Source organism: Dryobates pubescens, chromosome 8 (genome assembly GCF_014839835.1).
Source record: "Dryobates pubescens isolate bDryPub1 chromosome 8, bDryPub1.pri, whole genome shotgun sequence".
NCBI classification, from domain to species: Eukaryota; Metazoa; Chordata; class Aves; order Piciformes; family Picidae; genus Dryobates; species Dryobates pubescens.
This window is the reverse complement of record NC_071619.1, coordinates 20,946,822-20,966,547: the sequence shown is the minus strand read 5'-3', so window position 1 is coordinate 20,966,547 and position 19,726 is coordinate 20,946,822.

Here is a 19,726-nt window from a genome sequence, read left to right as displayed (position 1 = left end):
GACTTTGAAAGCTCAAAGAACCCTGTACAAGGCAAGATTAGGCTCAAACTGCCTTTTACTTTCAAATATTAAGGTAAAAAGAAGTCATTTTAAGAGAGGAACTGTTTGGGAAAGAGCCATTTTACAAAGCATTTAAAACAACAGAGAACTTAATTCTTACTTCCTGTAATTCATATGAGATGACATTTACCGTTATCAGGCTACCCAGCACCACGGTTTGAAGTTGCACATCTGGCAGTAATATCACTGCAGCAATGTAGCAAAACCTGTAAGAAAAGTCCAATAATGCAAAAGGGAAACTATTACTTTACCCATGTTTCACAGGTGGACCAATATTTAGCTCTAATATTACAGAATGTGTCTCCATGGATTAACTCACATCATGAGGAACGTGCATTCATGCCACGCAATGCAGGAAGATAAGGAAGGGCAGGCTTCAAATCCCATGTTGGTGGGACAAGCCTGAATCCAGCTGCACATACTGGGAGGGGAGGAGGTAGCTGACACCTGCCCAGTGTCTCATCCACTGAAGAAGTTCTTAAAGCAAGCTGAAGTCCCCCCAGGAAACACCACATCTTTAGCTAGTTGCAGCTACTTCCTATGAGACCATTTAGCAGTCTAGAGTAGCTAGAAGGCAGCATGATTCACTTGCAGTTCATTCTCCCCACATCTTTGTGTGAGCTTTAACCACTAGGGAAATCACCTTTACACCAGGCACAGTTTCACTACCTCTCCAGCTCCCACATTTCCCAGGAGGCAAACCTTGACTGGAGTTCTTATCTCCATCATTTGTTCATTTTATTTTAAAACTTTGCATTCTGACACAGGGCCAATAATGCCAGAAGCTGCTGTATTTAACTCATTTTAGAAACAGCCTTCCCATTATACGATTCTATTCCCACCAAATCCATACAGGCTGCAATTTCCCCCAACTCCAGTGCACGCTGGAGACAGCAGCAAAGGTGTGCTACAGATTACCAAACTCTCCAGAATTCCAAACTATTAGGGATTTAGGGTACACTGCACTGTGGAAATCAGATGCTGTAACAGCCCCAAAGAAAATACTCAGGAGAGATAATGCAACTTTTTCTGTTTGTTTCCTGTATACAAACAGTAAGTTTAAAAGTTTTTATTTCCTTAAAAGATTGATGTGAATTGTATGCCATAGAAACACTTTAAAAAGCATGAAATGAGGAGGAGGAAGTACATACAGGCTCTAGACAAGTTTAGATTTCAATTTATTAATTATTTATATATTTTTTTAAAGTTCAGGCAAGAGAGACTGTTCATGGACTTCTTTTAATCCACTGTGAATGGGACTCATGCAGGTCCAATATTTTATGAACTTTCAAGTCAATATTTACAGATTCAGGTTAAACGTGCATACATCAAACTTGAATTGAGATGATCTCAGTTTGCATCATATGCTTAAAAAAAATTAATCTATTAAAAACCCAACCAACCAAAAAACCACAACAAAAAACCAACCCGCAAACATATGTATGAATTAATCCAAGGCAGCCAGACAGGACAGAACACAAAGAAAGATGCAAAGGCACAATTTTAAGCAAATCCTTATTTTCTTTATTTTTGATAAGCCTGATTAATGTTGGAGAAAAGTGATTCCTTATCGCTGCCATATGGATTCAAAGCCTAAGAAACTCTGTCTAGCAACAGGCTGAAAACAAAGTAACCATCTAGTTTATATCACCCCTAATTATGCAAGGCACCTTACTGGTAATAGAGGGGGTGGCTCATGTGCAAGGGTGGCAGAGTCAGGACCATACTATTTTCCTGATCAGCAAAAAGTTATCCCCAGTCTACAGATTTTTCCTTATAGGCCGCATAAAAGTCAGTAACTTCTGTAGTATGAACTTTGGAGTAAACCCCTGGATCATCAAAGCCTTGTAAGTGAACCCAGTGTGAATTCCCAGAGAACAGTATAACCCATCTCTGCCTAGAAGAAACAGCCAACAGCAGCACCAGTCTTAGTTCTAGTCAAAACCACAAGTCATGCCTTGAGGATATAAATTTATTCCCTCCCTTTCCCATCAACACACACGTTTTGCCACTCGCCTTGGGAAACGTGTTATTAAAAAAAAAATTCATTTCCCCCTTGGATACATTTTTATATTGTATACTAAATTATGCATTTAAAATCAAATAAAGAGAATTTACTGCCTTCAGATTACTGCACACATCAGAAAGCTCTCTCTTTCTAAATTTTGGAAGAATTTTCCACCTTCCCACCCAAGCCAAGCAAATATCCAGTGTTGTTACAGCTGAAGGGGGTGGGGAAAGGACATATTTTTCACATTAGAAAGCTGTGCTTTAAGTAGTAAGGAGGAAAAGAGCACATCTCAGGAAAGGGGCTACTCAACGCCTCCAAGAGGCAAAAGGAACTTTTATTTTGAGGGCATACCTGAAAGGTCAGTCTCAGATAATAATGCTCCGATCCTCTCTTAAACAATGTGAAACGTAGTCTGATTAATTGGCAGCCTAATGCAGAAGTTTACCCTGTGGCACTTCACTCATTTTGGTCATGGTTGCCCTTCCTGGCAGGAAACAAATCTAAACAATACACAGAGATGGTTTGGACATGGGAAAAGTTATACTAGGGTTTTGTTCTGAGGAAGGCAGAGAAGCGAGAGATGACTTTTTCTGGTATTAGCAGAGGCTGAAACCTACACAGAACAGCAAACATTTGCAAAATTTGAAAATTTAATATATAAAAACTCCAGTTCTTGTTTTGAGACAAATAAAAATGCCCTGGTTTCCTGAGATTATTTCCTGGCCCATCCCCTTCACCTAGAGCTGCAATTGCTCAAATCTTCAAAAAAACACAACAAAACAAAAACCCAACACATTAGAAGACTTAAATAACATGAAGAGCAAGTAGTCACATTTGGACAAGTTTAACTTGAGTTTCTCTAAGGAGTAGCTACACTTTGTTCTTCAACTTGCAAAGAAATTGATAGACTAAGGTAAATAGGACAATAAGTAGGCAACAATTGACTTATTTTAACTATAAACTAGATTTCTTCCATGAACTGCAGCTGGACAGGGATGGAGACCTCTTGTGGAACTCCACCAATACAAGCGAGATCCACTGCCCTGCTACTAGTGACGCCACCATGCTTGGCTGTGGATAGTAGCTACAACTGAAGAGAAGTTATGAATGAGAATAGCAAAGAAACAGGAGACTCAGAAGCATTCTTGGCTAGAGAATATGAAAGATCAAGTCAAAAAGCAGAGAAGACAGTATACTCAAGAAAAGATAGAGGTTTAGGACACTAAGCTACTACATATAGATAATATTGACTGGTTAAACACATGCAAAGAAAAGGTGATACAAGGAGAGGAAAAAAAGAAAAACAAACCCAAAGATAAGGGATCCAGCATGATATAGATCCAAACACAGTCTAGGAGCCAGAAGGCGAACATTACCCAGGTCAAGAGGCATATAAACCTGTCAGAGATATTTGGGACGAGTTGCATATGGTGGCCCAAAAGAGAGACTTTCAACTGAGAAAACTAGGGACAGAGCACGTCAAGCACCTCAGCCTAATTAGTAACTAACTTTGTTTGGATTGTCTGGTTTAGTTTGTTTTGTTGTTGTTTTGGTGGTTTGGTTTTGTTTGTTTGTATTGTGGAGGGTTTTTTAATTTATTTTCAACAAACATAAGAGTATTATAGATAAGAGAGTACTGAATGCAGTACTATCATATTTTTCTTCTATATGCAGAATTAGTGCCTTTCTTTTCTGCAAACTTTGCCAGCAGACAGATTCAGGTGGCAGAGAAGACAACATTTGGAACAGAAGGAAACCAGCGGCAGCCTACAACATATTTACTGGAAAGCTTTGGTCATACCTGAAACATCAGGAAGAGTTTATCCAAAACCTTCACAGAACTCTACCACTTCCTCACCCTTATACTTCAATCACATAGAACATGTGTTGGATACTGTCACTGAAATGGCTTTAACATTCCTACAGCCTTCCCCAGCTTTAAACTTCAGGCCTCTGGGTTGCATGTAAAAGATACCATCATAATTTAACTCAGCTCATGAACACTGAAACAGGTCAAACATTTGTCAACTCCCTTTAAATGTCTTTTAAAATATTTCCAGAACCACTAAATAAGCCCCAGAGAAGCATGAACAAATAGTCAGAATCTGCTAAAGAGAAGCGGAAGGATTGCTCTCTCCCAAAAGGGGATAGTCAGGACATCTGTTGAACACTCCAGGTTTGGGGTTTTTTTTCTTTCTTAAGGTAATTCTCGACACAGTCCCATGATCTTACTTGGAAAACTGCAGTTTGGGCGGCATCATAATTCATTGCTGAACCTTTCTACCCCTGAGTTAGATGAGTAATTAACACAGCTACTGGGACTGTAGTTGGACTCTTTGCCACTGTGTTTGTTTGAACTGGAATTCTCTGTAGTCTGTAGCAAGGAAAGCGATTTTCATACCAGGCTCGATGTAGCATGACCATCAGATACAAGGAAAGCAGTGGATTTGTACCATTGGTGGTAATGAGTGGAAAGACCACCAGTTCACCAGACTAAACAGGTCTCTTCTAAGAAAAAATGAGCCCTGCCATGACACAGCTCCAGATTCAGCTTTCTGGATATGACAAAGACATGACAGGTGAGGGGGTGCCTGCAACAGTAAGGATGTACCATGACAGGTGGCATAAATCTCAGAACAAACAAAGCTGATTGGAAAGAACACGTCCTTCCCCATGTCCCACTTGTGCTGAAAAATACCCCAAATTTAGCATTTCTGCCTCAGACTGCTGCCTTCTGTGAGGATAGCAGCAGTTGCTCTGCACCCAAGATAAAAACGGTGCCTGCTCTCCACCTGTCAGTGATCATAATGATAGTAACCATTGACACATTAATAAAATAGAAGCTGTAAGCTTTCATCTCCGCACAACCTGCCCTCTGTACCTAGTGAAAGAGCAGTTCTCTGCCTTCCCTAGCACTCACCAAAACCATAGGATTGTGTGTGAGGAAAAAAGAGAGCATGGAAATAATGGTAAAGTTTGGACTCTAGACCTCCAAAGAATTGATCTGAGCGAACAAATTCCTTTCAGGTAGGCCATAGTACAGGTGCCTTAAAGTCACATATGAATGACTGCTGCTCATGTTAGCTGTGTCAAAAACTGTCTGCTGTCTCAAACACTTTTGCTAAGAAATGAGAACGTGGGTGGTGCAACCTCTGAATTTCAGGTAAACTCACAGATCTCATTTAATGGAGGCCATTCTTTTACCAAGTTCCTCCCACTGAAGTCAGTGGGTGTCCCATGATCAAGCTTCAAGAGAACCAGTATTTTAAACTAGCTGAGACACACAACCCCCTTAGTGGAATTTTATGCAAAACCCAAGGCTGATCATGCAAGTAAAATATGTAACTGCTCAAATATTTTAGTGTTTGTAACAACACGTCAGCTTGTCTTCTACAGACTCTGTCAAATGAAAATTGCTCCTGCACTGTAGGTGGGTGAAAATTTAGCCTCATGCCACCATGAAATCACCAAAAATGAGTACTTCTAAAGGAAACAAAGAAGCACTCTTACACTTCCTGGCTACATTCATGGTCAATAAAAATAGTTTAAAGTGTTCTGTAAATTCACATCTTATACACTCCGTGTGCATTCATATGAGAAATCTGGATCTAGCCTTTGGTAGCTAGCTGCATCCCACAACAGATCCTGGAGCAAACAAACATATGCTCTATCTAACCAGCAAAGACAGTGCAGTGAGGACAGTCTTAAAAATATTCTGCTGCCTGGTGAGCTGTCAAATCCAGTTCCAACCAGTAAAACACATCTTGCATGACTACTATGTAAAAGTACTTCTGTACACGGAGGGAGATTATCTTTAGATTGTCCAGTTTTGAACTGACCCCACATTGGTGGTAATTCAAGCTGATTAAGAAGCAACCTGCATTTCACACTAAATGTTTCATATTTGCAAAAGAAACAGATACTTTAGTATTTGTGTCTGTGGTGGTTCTCCCAACTGTTCCCTAATGACGTGTAGCCAAGTGTTATATTTTGATTTACATGTTTCACATGAATCATTAATGCAACAATAGAGTACATAATGTTATTCCCACCAAAGCCACATTATGTTTCTGGAGATGGAGTGTACCCACATAATGCTTATACAAGCAAAATCATGCAACAAAAGAATGGTCATGTGCACACACTCAGATTTCATAAGCTGCTGTGGGCTTGCTTGTTTGCCTTCACCTATTTTCTTTTGGGTGTTTATTTTTATTTGGTTGGTTTGTGGTTTTTGTTTTGGGTTTTTAAACAGCTTGTCCACAGCTACACTTGTTTTGATTTTCTTTTTTTTAGAATTGTGGGACATTAAATGGACTGGCTTAAAGTAAGCAGAGCTGGTAAGTGTTAGGCAATGTCTACAAGATCTGTGTGACATGTGGATCACAGACCGAAGAGTTTTGTCTCAAAAGATGTTGATGCATGCTGGCACAACTGAGCTAACACTTCTCAACACATCCCCAAGCACCAGCTGGTCCTAGCTTTTAAGACAGACCCGCACATATTTCCTATGTATCTCATTTCCCAAACTCAGTGCTAATGCTACAAATAAGACAACTCCACAAGCCAGGAAGGACAACGAACTGGTCAAGAAGATAATTTACAGTTAATGTAAACCTACTCAGCAGGATTACCGGCACATTTATACACTTACAAGCACTCATGAGTGGCATATGATGCTAATGGACATTAAAAGGAAGGCTGTGTGATGAATGATGATTAAGTAATGATCAAAGCATTACACAACACGTTTCTCTGGGAGTGCCATGTTAGTGTCACTAAGTTAAGATCCATCAACCTGCAGCTTAAGAGGTCTCAGGGTTGCAAATCAGTATTAGTAAAATGAAGGTAATTTTTACTCATGCACTCTTACTTTCATAACTGCATGCAGGAATATAAACACAAGGATGAGGACATCTCCAGTTTGATAAACCTATATTAAATATGTGCATGTGAGGCACATATGTACCCCTTTTCTGAAAGCTTTAGCATTTCCTAGCTGCCAACAAATCCTGCATCCCCTTCCATCTGAAATGCTCCCTTAAGAAGTACCTTATATTAAGGCACTGTTTGCATCAGTCATTTTTCTTGATAACCAAGCAGGCTAATTTACCAGGACAAACATGGACACTGTTTGCTCTACTTTTCCTCATAAGAAAACAAAGTAAAGCATAATTTTCTGTCAAGAAAAGGAACAATGTTCATGTTCAAGTGCACCTGGAGTACATGAAATCTTTCCCTGGAAGGAAGGCAGTAACAGAGCACACTGTAGTCTGATCATTGTTAAGCCAGTGAAAGGTGGCAATTATGAATGCATCAGAGCACTAGTATTCATGAGTGTGACACTAATGCCTGGACACTGAAGCAGCTGAGGACGAGTCAGCTTATCCTCTGAGCAAGTCTAGGAGGCTGGACACAGCACCAAGGAGGTGGCTGCTGCATTATTATCTTACAGCACCCAATGCCTAGAACAAGCTACAGCCATGCACAGCTGCAGCTGTCACTGAGCCAGACACTGGTTGCTCCCAGTTAACATGCTACTGTTCACCCAGTCTGTTACTGGCCTTGGAGAAGAGTCAGAGGAAGGGAGCCCATGCTCGAGTCTCAGCCAACCCCCTTCAGCACCTGCCCAAGCACATGGTGATCAGTGCTTGAGTTTAGTGGTGTCTACTGCCAAATGGAACAGATAATTCATAGGTGTATATATAAGAGTCTGTCAAAAACACTGTAAGGGAAAGAAGTCTTAAGCAAGTGAATGGTGTGGAAAGAGGGACACAGTAAAACCTTACATTAAAACAAAAAGTTGACGTAGAAACTAGTCTGTCAGATTTACCACTTCACATAAGAACTCTGAGTGGCAGCAAATGGCCAGCTTAACAGAACTGAAGTGTGGAGGGGGGGGTTATTGTGTGATTTTTATGTGGGGGTTTGATTATGCATAAGAAACAAACAAACAAATCAACAACCATTCTATTCACAGCTACAAGCCTTAACACTCACGTCCTGTGAGTTTTAAACTGCATCTATCCAGCTTGGTTATAGGGGGATTAGATAGCACAGTGACTGGAGAGGCAAGCACATGCAAGATGCAAATCAGCATTAGAGCTTCCTAATGCAGTAAAGATGTGAGTCAGTCTAAAAGTAATCCATTCTTAGCCCAAGAAATTGATTTTTCCCTAACTCCTGCACTAACCAGTCAGAATCACTACCTCAAACTAGTATCTACCTGAAAGGTACTCATTTCGCTCTGAGTAAAGATAATTATCTGTTACAGCAAGAGATGTGGGTACTGGAAGAATTGCCTTGGCTCTGCAAAGTTATTCCCAATATTAAACTTCCTTTTAAAAACAATACAAGTCAATTAAAAACTCAAACATTCACAGAACACCACTGTGTGCCACTGGAAAGGATAAAATATCCATATATGTAACTCCCCAACTACAGTCAATCAGGCTCATTTCATCAACATCTACAGCCCAAATACTTTTTTCCATTCTTGCTATGTACTCAGAGCATTTGAAGCAGCCAGTTAGAAAAGAATGAGAAACCCAAAGTGATCACTTGATCCACATAAATGCTGCTAAAGCTGATTTTAGAAGTGGGCCTTTGTCTTCCTAATCCTAGTAATTCCTTTAATTGAAACTGCAGAAGCTATCCTTTTTTTATAGCTAGGAAATGCTAGTTCTTCACTCTTAAAGTGACCAAATGACTGTTTTTTTTTCTCCCAGCCTGGAAGGTAAATAGGGTTTACAAAGTACACAGTAGCTGAAGGACCAAGAAAGAACAATGATCAGACAAAAAAAGTTAATGGAATTGTCAGATGTTGAAAAGTAGATAAAATATTGTGAAGCTGATGGAGAGGATAGAAATAATGAAAATTTCTCTTTTCCAGGGATTTAAATGAGAAAACTAGAGGTGTTGTTATGAAAATATGAAGAGGAATTATGCCTAATAGTTACATTCTAGAAACAGATCTAGAAAAAAACCCATAATGTTATTTTAAGAATGCTGAACATTATGAAAAAGTAGAGGACAATTAAGAGTCATGGGTTCTGGTTTAGTGACTTCAAATAATATACTTGGGATCTGACTCAAAAGAATAAACCCATATGGGGCCACTGGAGGACACACATTATGTCAGTAGGACTTTTAATCATTCTAGAGCCAGAGTCTAAAACCAAGAATCCATTATGAATTTGATGTTTTGTAAACACCACATGGAGGTTTAAAAATGAAAAAACAAACAAACAAAACCCAGTAGAAATCCTTATCTCTGATTTCCAAAAGAAATCTAACAAGGGGAGCAGAACAACACAGGAAGACCTGTTTGTGTGCCAGGACACCAGACAAAGGGCAACTGTAGGACAGATATTTTTAAAACATACTTGGAGTGCTATCTTCAAGATACAGTTCTATAGGGAGGAAAGCGTTCACTAAATAATTTTTCCAATTATTCTTGCATCCCAAAAATAGCCAGAAAGACACCTGAAGGGTGAAAGCTGGCAGACTTCTAAGAATCCAGGCCACAATCCACTTGCTTTAGGATATTCGATCATTATCTAATTACAGCCTTGTGCTTGCAGGGCCCAGCTGATAATATCCAGCACATTGTATTCACTTTACATCCAAAAAATTAATCAAGCCTTCAGAAACAGAGAAGTCAACCAATGTCCATGGTAGTGAGTGTATCAATGCCACATTTTAAAAGACTTCAGAAGGAGAAGTTGGAAAAAGGATAAGGTAGTTTAAAATGAAAACAGAAGGAGAGAGAAACTGCAGAGCTTTAAAAAAATATGATACAGATAGCAATAGATTACCTTAAAATTATGCAGATATCAGCTATACAACTGAAGATGAAGCTCAACTTCAGAGGTTTCAGTAACACTACTCTAGATTTCAGTTGGTATAACTGAGACTAGAATCCAGCCTGGTCACAGGATGTTAGGGGCTGGAAGGAACCTCTGGAGATCTTTGAGTTCAATCCTCCTGCCAGAGCAGGACCATATAATTTACTGCAGGTCACACAGGAACACATCCAGATGGGTCTTGAAATTCTCTAGAGAAGACGACTCCACAACCTCTCTGGGGAGCCAGTTCCAGTGCTCTGTGGCCCTTACAGAAAAGTTCTTCCTCATGTTGAGATGGAACTTCCTGTGCTGTAGTTTACATCTCTTGCCCCTTGTCCTTGTGTTGTCATTACACTGCATGAAGCAATACTTGATGACTGGTTTGCAAGCAGAAATAGAGAGCCAATAGAATGTTTTTGATGCACATCACTGTAAAGAAGTGATGTGCAAGAAAATCAGCAAGAAAATTTTCCAAATAGACCAGCCCAGTTCTAAGAACAGAAAAGTTCAGGCATTGAAGCGAGTATGAGAAAAAGGAAATGGGTAATGACCACTCCACCTACAAAAGTAGCGTACATCACAGGACTAACTCGTACAGCTCTCAGGAAAAGATTTTCCACTATTTAGTGGTCAGTCTTCACATCTTGCTCAGTTTTCTATCAGCTAGAGTAGGCATAGTTGGTCATGTTAATTTATTAACTTGACTGAATACAAACCTTTCCAGCCATTGAGGCACTAACACACAAAGTAAACAGGGCAGTTCAAATGATGAACACTGCTTTTCCATTCCTATGCAATGTGATAAGCATTTAAGAGTGTAGCAAAGCCATTCATTACTAAAAGCAATTATTATCTCAGTTGGTATACACACAAATTAAACTAAGACTGTCCTCACCTCAGAAGCACCATATGAGACTACACACAAACTGACAAACTTGGCACGTGTTGTGGTTTAAACTTTTACCCAGAGCCCAAAAGCCCAATAGAACAGATTCAGATTGTCTCTCCTCTCCCCTTTTCCCGGTAGGGAAAACAAATTATGCAGGAAAAGAAGAGAGAATTAAAACTACAAAAGAACAATCTTGAATCAATTTGGAAGTAAAAAGGTAAGTTTAACAAAATATAAAAGGCATTTGAGTAAGAGAAAATTTACAAAGGTATAAGGAAAAGGGATAAATAAAAATATGTACAAAACCAGACACAGCTGGCAAAGGATTCTCTGGGTGTAAGACGGATTCTCTTTAGATGCAATTCCCTTAGGTATGTGGAACAGACCCAACAACTTGGTTAACAGCTAACAGCAGCAGAGTGTCAGCAAGACGAAGGGCAGAAGAGCAAGCAATGCAGGAAGTGGCTCCCCCTTAAATAGGGTTGTGGCCAGGAAGTGGGAATGGAATGGACTGTGACCAAGGGACTCCTGGGAGGGGGCCAGGTCTTTCTGCTCACCTGAGGATAGGTTCTTTTCATCCTACTCCTCCTGGGCGGGCTTTAACATAGCACAGCACATCCAGCACAATCAGCTCACCAGCTGGGTTTCCCTTACCATGTTAAGATTTTAAAAACAAACAGGCAAATAGACAAAACCCCCCAAAATCCAACAAGAGCCACATCATCAAGCTCAGTAAATTCTTAACTGGACCGCTTATTAAATATATTTTTAAAGCTTTTGTTGTTGTTCCCCTGAAGGTCTTTATCTTACTTCATGAGATCTGAAAGCATCCAATTTCTCTTAGATTTTAATCACGTCATCACTACATTCAGTATCTAAACAGAAGCCTACTCACTTGAACTTCAGCACAACCTCATCTTATATGAGAAAACAAAAACTAATCTCAGAGTATTTGCTCACTAAACTCACCTAAAGAAGAAAGAGTCCATTCTCCCACCACTAGTGCATGAGCCATTCAGAACTGGGATCAAAATAAGAATTACTAATGGACAGAATACAAGATGGATGGCCAAATCTTATAGAAATTCTACGAACTGACGTGTTCTACAGTCCTATTTTGTTTTCTTCTATCAAAGAACGTTTAAGTGCTTCACGTACTCAGTAGCATTTCCAGTGTTAAAGAAACCAGAAGAACAACGAAGAAGCCATGACAGAACTCTTACTTTCTGGTTTAGTTTTGACCCATAATCTTTTGCTTTTGGCTGACAAGATAATTAGCTGTATGGTCCAGATTGAAAAAGAATTTGGTGATATCCTTTGAAGAGGAAGAAGTCATAAGCAAACCTGTGCTACTTGGTGAGTATTACTGGTAATAGACCTTTTCTGTAGTGGAAAGTATTTTTAACCTAGCCTTAACCAAGGTGAAAAATAGCTTAGGTACTTTGAAAAAAAAAATAAAAGAAAAAGAAAAAGTAGAACAATAATTACACACACTTCAACAAGTATTATGTTAATGTCTACCTCATTAGCTATATCTGATTTTGTTTGTTTGCTTTATTTAAGATACATTGATATAATTCCTTTCCTACTGAACAGGGAGGACTGTGAAGTGACAAGACTGATTTGAACATCTTGAGTGAGTGAACTTGTACTGCATCGATAAGGTCATGGTATAGGTCACTAGTCAACATCATTTTCACTAGGCTGGCAATAAGATCTCAGATTTGACATATGACTTCACTGTCACAAGATGTTAATTATCCCCACTGAGGTAACACGGAGGCAAACACAGAGAAGTGCATATTCTCTTTTGATTTATTAGAAACTGTATTAATTTACAAGAATAAATACAGAACTCATTAATTTCAAATAATGCAGTTTAGCTAACCTGAATTACACTTGTACCTTAGCTCCACCACAGAACAGAAATGCATCAGGTATAATAAAAACCTGTAAAGGATTAAAACACCGACTCAGGCCAGGGACTATTGCCTTTTTTATTTAATGCAAGCATTGTCTATTACAAGCAATTTTCTGAAGGCTATTGCTCTTGCATAATATGCTGTATGAACATGCAGAGGGTGGGGTCCCAACAGCCCAATTCTTTTAATTCACTGAAGTGGAAACAGTCAAGAACAAATGGAAAGCAGAGATCAATTGCTCCCACTGGCGATGTCACCAATTATGAATTTTGTGGAATTAAAATGAATTTACCATCTTGGCTGGGTTATTATGGTTACATTGTGTAACATTATGAAAAGCACATTCATCTCATATATAAGATTAGCTGAAATAAATGCGTTATTTTTTTTTCTCCTTTTGAAATACTGTACATAGTAATGATACTTGATCTGTTATAGCAAGATGTCTCAGGCTCGCTTTTTAACTAGTCACGAAACAGCTGCCAGCAGTATCTGGAAGCAAATGCAGCAAAAAAAGGTAACATGCATTTAGCCATACATCAGCAACATCTGGTAAAATCTCTGATAGTCACTGAGGAATCTGGCAACCTCATTCTCTCAAAGTAGTCTACCTCCAAAGAGGGAATGGCTTTGTCTTAAGAGGGGTTGCTCCCAATACATAGTGACAGAATAAAGGACATGAAGTTGGTTTTCAGCTTCAAAAGCTACATAATTTGGCGATTTGAGAATCAAGTAAGCAACACTACCCTATATAGAGAGCAAGTGTCAAACGGGAAAAGCAAACATTTTCTTTTTCTTTATCCAAGTTCATATGCTGTATAGAAACCACCAGACCATCAGTGACTGAAGCTTACGGTTAGAGCACATGGCAATCTTCATTTCATAACAAGGGCTAAGAAACCACAGGAAAGAAGTAACATTTTCAACCCTTCCAAGGAATTTCAACAACACTTATTCACCACAGCTTCTAGACAGCTCCAAAGTAATGTTGTCTTTCAGGTTTGTGAAAAAAAAATTTCTTCTTATAGACAAGTGGCACTCCACACTTCCAAGTTTGTTTTTGTAAATGAAACTAAGAGAAAGTAAACATCTAATTACATCTGACACTTTGGAAATGGGAGTCAGAAAACACACATGACTATTTTTGCAAGCTAACAGGGGAAAGAGGCTTACAGGTATCACTAGCTCCTAGTAAGGAAATGATTGCTATGGCACACTGCAGGCAGTTTAAGTCACAAGGGTCTCTCTTGTATTATGTTGATGCCAAGCACATACTAGACTTATTAAGGAACAGCATTACAATGGGAATAGGAATTGGGAGAGGCAAAAGGAGGAAATAAAAGCTTTACAGAACTTTACATTCAAATAGAAACTAAAATTCATAATAACATAGAGAAAGAAAGGCAATTTCAACAAATTATAGAATCATCAAATCATTTTGGTTGGAAAAGACCTTTTAGATCATTGAGTCCAATCATTATCTATCTCTCCCAAGTCTGGTGATAAACCATGTCCCTTAGCACGACATCTCTGTATTCTGTGAGCTTCTTCAGGGATGGTGAATCAACCGCCTCCCTGTGTTTTGAGAACCCTTTCAGTGGAAAAAGTTTCTGTTAATATCCAATCTAAGTCTCCCTTGGTGGAACATGAGGCCATGTCCTCTTTTCCCATCACTTGTTACTAGGAAGAAGCGACCAATACCCACTGCTTGCTACAGCCTCCTTTCAGGTAAACAGAGAGAGTGAGAAAGCCTTCTTCTCACCCTCTTTTTCTCTAAACAACCCCAGTTCCCTCAGTCACTAATCTTCTCCAGACCTTTCACCAACTTTGTTGTCCTTCTCTGGAGCTGGACCAGCACCCCCATGGGCCTCATAGCAGGTGAGGACCCCATAACAGAACACAGTACTCAAGGTATGGCCTAACCAGTGCTGAATACAGGGGAACAATCACTTCCCTGGTCCTAGTGGATATAATATTCTCAACAGAGCTCAGGATGCCAGATCAGAAGGAAGACATTTTTACAGGGTGAAAGAGGTTGCAGGAGGCAAAACATTGGAGAGGAAACCTGCATGGCCAGAACAGCACTTCACAACAGCACTTTGTGCAGCCTGGACTGCAAAGAAAAAAAACATAGATTTGGCTAGAAAAATGGCTTTTATCCAGTCTGCTAAGACAGCACTGAACCACGGCACTTAAGTAGAAGTGACTGTGCTAACTGTAGAAGAACCAGAGTTCAGTAAACTATTTCAAATATACTACATTAATTGATGGGCACCTAGAAGCATTGAAAATAGTGTTTTAGCACCAATGACAGGTGAGCCATGAAAAGGAGCATTTCAGCTTGCATCACATCCGCCTCAAGATGAATATGTTTGGTTGCACTCTTACACTCCACAGTTTAAGGACACAAGTCTCCTGTGAACAGGCTTTTTTGCAAGACTGAGATTCTCTTGTCAATTTATATTCCTATTTATACTGCCATAAGAAATGAGAATCAAACTATCAGGCTAAACACTCGCTGGAAAAGGATTCTGGCCAAGAGATGAAAACATTAATACAGCAACTACACAAGAAGTGAAAAATAAAATATGATTAAATATATATTAAGAGCCAAAATTACTTCTTCAGGGCCCTGATCAAAAGAACAACTAGGAAAACAATTGACTTGTCTTCTACTCCTGAATGGAAGTAAGGAATTTCTCTAAAGAAATATAGAACTGTGCAAAAAAATTATGTGAACTTTTCCTATTCTTGATAAAACAACAGTAATAATAACAACAACAACAATAATAATCTTCAGGGACTGAGAATAATTATCTGTTGAGCATAAATATGAACTGCCCTCTCCTGGACAGAACTGGAACATTCACCCATCTCATTAACCCGATTTCACACCTATGCACTCCAGAAAACATTAACACTATTTTAAGAACGTTTAACAGTATTTTAAGCATTTTGAGGGTAGACACTGAGTGCTCTGACTATTCACCCAGAATTAGAGGTGTCTTTATGTGAAACCCAGTCAGAGTTTGTATTCTCTCTTACCTGATCCAAGACATTGTTAGGTAACAGCCAGCAGTTCATGGTAATACACAATAATGGCTTTGGAGCTACAAACTCAAGTAGGTGATAGACTATTATAGATCCAAGACACTGTAACTTGAAACAGCAACAACATTACCACCCCTCAATGTGCAAACCCCAACCCAAACACACCCACTGATGCTACTTCTAGAAAATGAGGGAAATAAATGTTTGGGGAAACCCTGATGCAGAATACCAAGCTCCCTTTTGTTTTCCCATAGCAGTATTGCACAAAATAGATAAGGGGGCTACACAAAGGTTATGCAGGATATTTCTGAAACAAGGCCAAATCCAGCAAGCTGCTGAGTAAGTACCTCCCACAAGATTTTGAGTGCCCCTGATTCCTACCTGAAGTTATAGCGCAGAAGCCTTGACATTCGGACGTGTAGAGGACACCCATTATTTTAGCCATTTGAAAGGAAGTCTGATTGATATAAGACACCCACAGGGACAGTAGAAGATGGCTGCAGTCTGTGCAGTGACATAGGAAGGTCAGAGGGAGGTTAAGGGACTACAGTATGTCAAATTTAAAAAAATAAATACCCCCTCCCCATCCTAGAGCTTTGAACATGACCTACACACTGCATCAGATAATTTCTGTAGTGATATGGGCCAACAGTAGTTGTGACAGCAGCTTTGAGTAGGACATGACATTGCAGGGAGTAGATACAAATACACAATGGAAATAGCTTGCTTCTCCTGATATAACTGAATGTTGTACTTGGGACCATAATAACAGCTTTCTTATTGCCACATTTTAAAAATATTAAGCAGCTTTTACCAATTAAGAATTTTTTTTTAACACAAATATCCTATTAGAGCCTATTAGAACCATACAGCTCACCAGATGTATGAAGTGAAAGAAACATTGCATTCCACTAGTTAGTAAACATACCTGAAGATATATTTTTCACTGCGGTTTACAAGGGTGAGGCCAGGTAAATTACAGAACCAATCCTATAATGTGCATTTTCTGCCTAGAAAACCCAGTTTCAGAGTCAGTATTTCTAGAAATGTAACTACTGAAACTGCACTTTAGTTGTCAGTAAATTCATTATCACATTAACTAGGTCTAAATTATTAAACCTTAATGATGTAGGTTCTCAAAATGTGTTGGGCTTTATTTTCCCACACAGAATCAATGTTAAACATTAGCAGTATAAATTAAGTAATACTTTACCATGGCATGCTGCTGCTTTGAATTGAGTTACCCTAGGAAGATGTATATTCATGGCTACAGGCTCTCTTTGGCCTCCTAGCAAGGATGATATAGTTTACTATAACAAATGAGGAGTCAACCTGTAATGACTTAAATGATGTATACATTTTTGCCAGTGAAAATGTACCAGTGAGGACCTTTCTGCTTAAGGGAATGAGAAGAAAACAGGAGCATGTACTATAAACATAATTTCCATGAAAGCCTAGGGGAGCATCTCCCTTTACACAGTTTAGAAGCATGGCGCATATCACAAAACATTTTAGGATAGTTAAATTAATAGAGTATAGACTCAGGCAAATTTGAGAAAGATAATTTTTTAGAAACAGTATTTTGGCTTTAATCCTGTGTTGCTTTTTTGTGGTTTTCAAATCTGAACTGTGTAAAAGACAAGTTAGAAGACTGCACACTCCTTATCTTAATGCAATTTATGGGTCCTTAAAAGAAGAAATATTTATATTGTTAAATCGTCATAACTATTGTCACATTATCACTAGTCTTCAATTTCTTCTGCTGCTATTTCTTTTACTGTCCCAGAGGGCTTTAAAATGGCAATGAGTATTTTATCTGATAGTCAGCACTCCACATTTTGCAGTGATATTTGAATTAGGGAAAGTAAGGTAAAATATAAACTTATAATGTTTTTTCAGGATGCCTGAATAGGCATGGATGCCAGCTTGTCAGAGCCACCAGCTACTATCACCAACACAAACCAACAGGCTGAGAACAAATTCAAGACTGAGATAACCCAGAACATTAGCTACAGATTCCTTGACTGAACTGCCATACCCAAAGACTATCTCACCTCATTCAGACATGCAAAGTGAATGCTGATTCTGCCCAAATACAGAATCAGAGTCTACTGAACTAAAAAAAAAAAAAAAAAAGGTATGATAAACATAGAGGTGAGAGACTGCACAGTCCATGTGTCCACTATTTAAAACAGTAGAAGATAAAAGAAACATTTCCTCTAACTATCATGAACTATAAGAGAAAAGTTACCAGAGAGAGATAACAAAAACTTTGGCTTACCCAGGAGTTAAAGAGACGAGAAAGGAAAAAACCAATGTTCCTAATGCTAGTAGCACGGTACAGCCCCATGAATGGCACATGGAGATACAGATGTCTCCAGTCTCTGACAACACTGAAGTAATCCAACTTTGTCTCATATTTCAGTAATAATTACACAATAGCTTTTAAAACAAAATCTTGCTAAGGAAGATCTTTCAACACTGAAAAGGCAGCTTATCTCCTATGTCCCAGTCAGGGCGAAAAATAAATAGATATGCAGGCCAAGTTCCATCCCCATCCCATTCAAGGACAAGACTGCCAATGCCAGCTGAACCAGTCAGAGCATGAAGAGAATAACACCATTACCTTACACAACAGTATAAGGTACTCTCTTCTCCTGCCAGGACTGCACACGTGATGGGCCTTTGTACATAGGACTGATATTTCTAACTTCATTTCAGTAGGTCAATGCAAAAGAGGTACCACAGCCTTCCTGGGAGGTAAAACACTGTCAGCATAATTCAGCAATTTAGGTATTAGGGGACACAGTCTCAAGCTGTGCCAGGGGAGGTTTAGACTCGAGGTGAGGAAAAAGTTCTTCACTGAGCGAGTCATTCGTCATTGGAATGGGCTGCCCAGGGAGGTGGTGGAGTCGCCGTCCCTGGAGGTGTTCAAGGGGAGATTGGACGTGGCACTTGGTGCCATGGTCTAGTTGTGAAGTCTGTTGGAACAGGTTGGACTTGATGATCCTTGGGGTCTCTTCCAACCTTAGTTACTGTGATACTGTGATACTGTATTCACAGTGATTTAAGTCAAAACAACCAAAGAATCATGGAATTGTTTTGGCTAGAAAACACTTTTAAGATCATCTAACCCAACCACTCTCTAACCTTACCAAGTCTGGTGATAAACCACATCCCTTAGCACCACATCTCAGCGTCTTTGAACACGTCCAGGGATGGGGATTTCGTGGGGAAACAAAAATTTCAACCATCCAACAAAATTGTTACTGTGTCGCTGGTGAGTTTTGCTCTCTCATACTTCAGTTTTCCCAACGTGCAAAGCTTCAGATTCACCTTATGTTTTGTAACAGGTTCATTTCGATTAGAGACTCATTATCAAACATTTTATTGATTTTAAGGTAAGTAGTTCCTAGAAAGCCAACAATGAAACATAGATCAGTTTCAACAGCCTTTTCCTGTCTTCAGTGAAAGATTGCACTGTATGGCATTCCCAGATGGCTTCTAAGGACTCAGATTTATGGGTCTCTCTTGAAAAGTTTGATTAGGCAGGGGTAGTGGCTTATGAGAACAAGGAGATTAACTCAAAACCAAGGTATCCACAAACATTCAGGCATGTTATCACACCAAACATTGCTGGTATATATTAAGTATGTCCAGAAATGCTTCCACAATACTATCTCTTTATATCTGCACCTATGTTATACTATGTCCTGAAAATTACTATGTAAATAGTTTCACCTTGAGCTAAGTGCTTTTTACTCACATGTCATTAGAAACAGTTTGAGTCAAAGGCTGCTTTCTGTAACACCTGTCTTAAAGAAACTGGCACAACAGAATTATGAATCAGTCTACTTCTACAATAAAATACTTATTCAAAAATAAAAGAGAATTATATGGTACTTTAAAAGCATTCTACTAAAAACTAATGTATGTTGCACTAAAA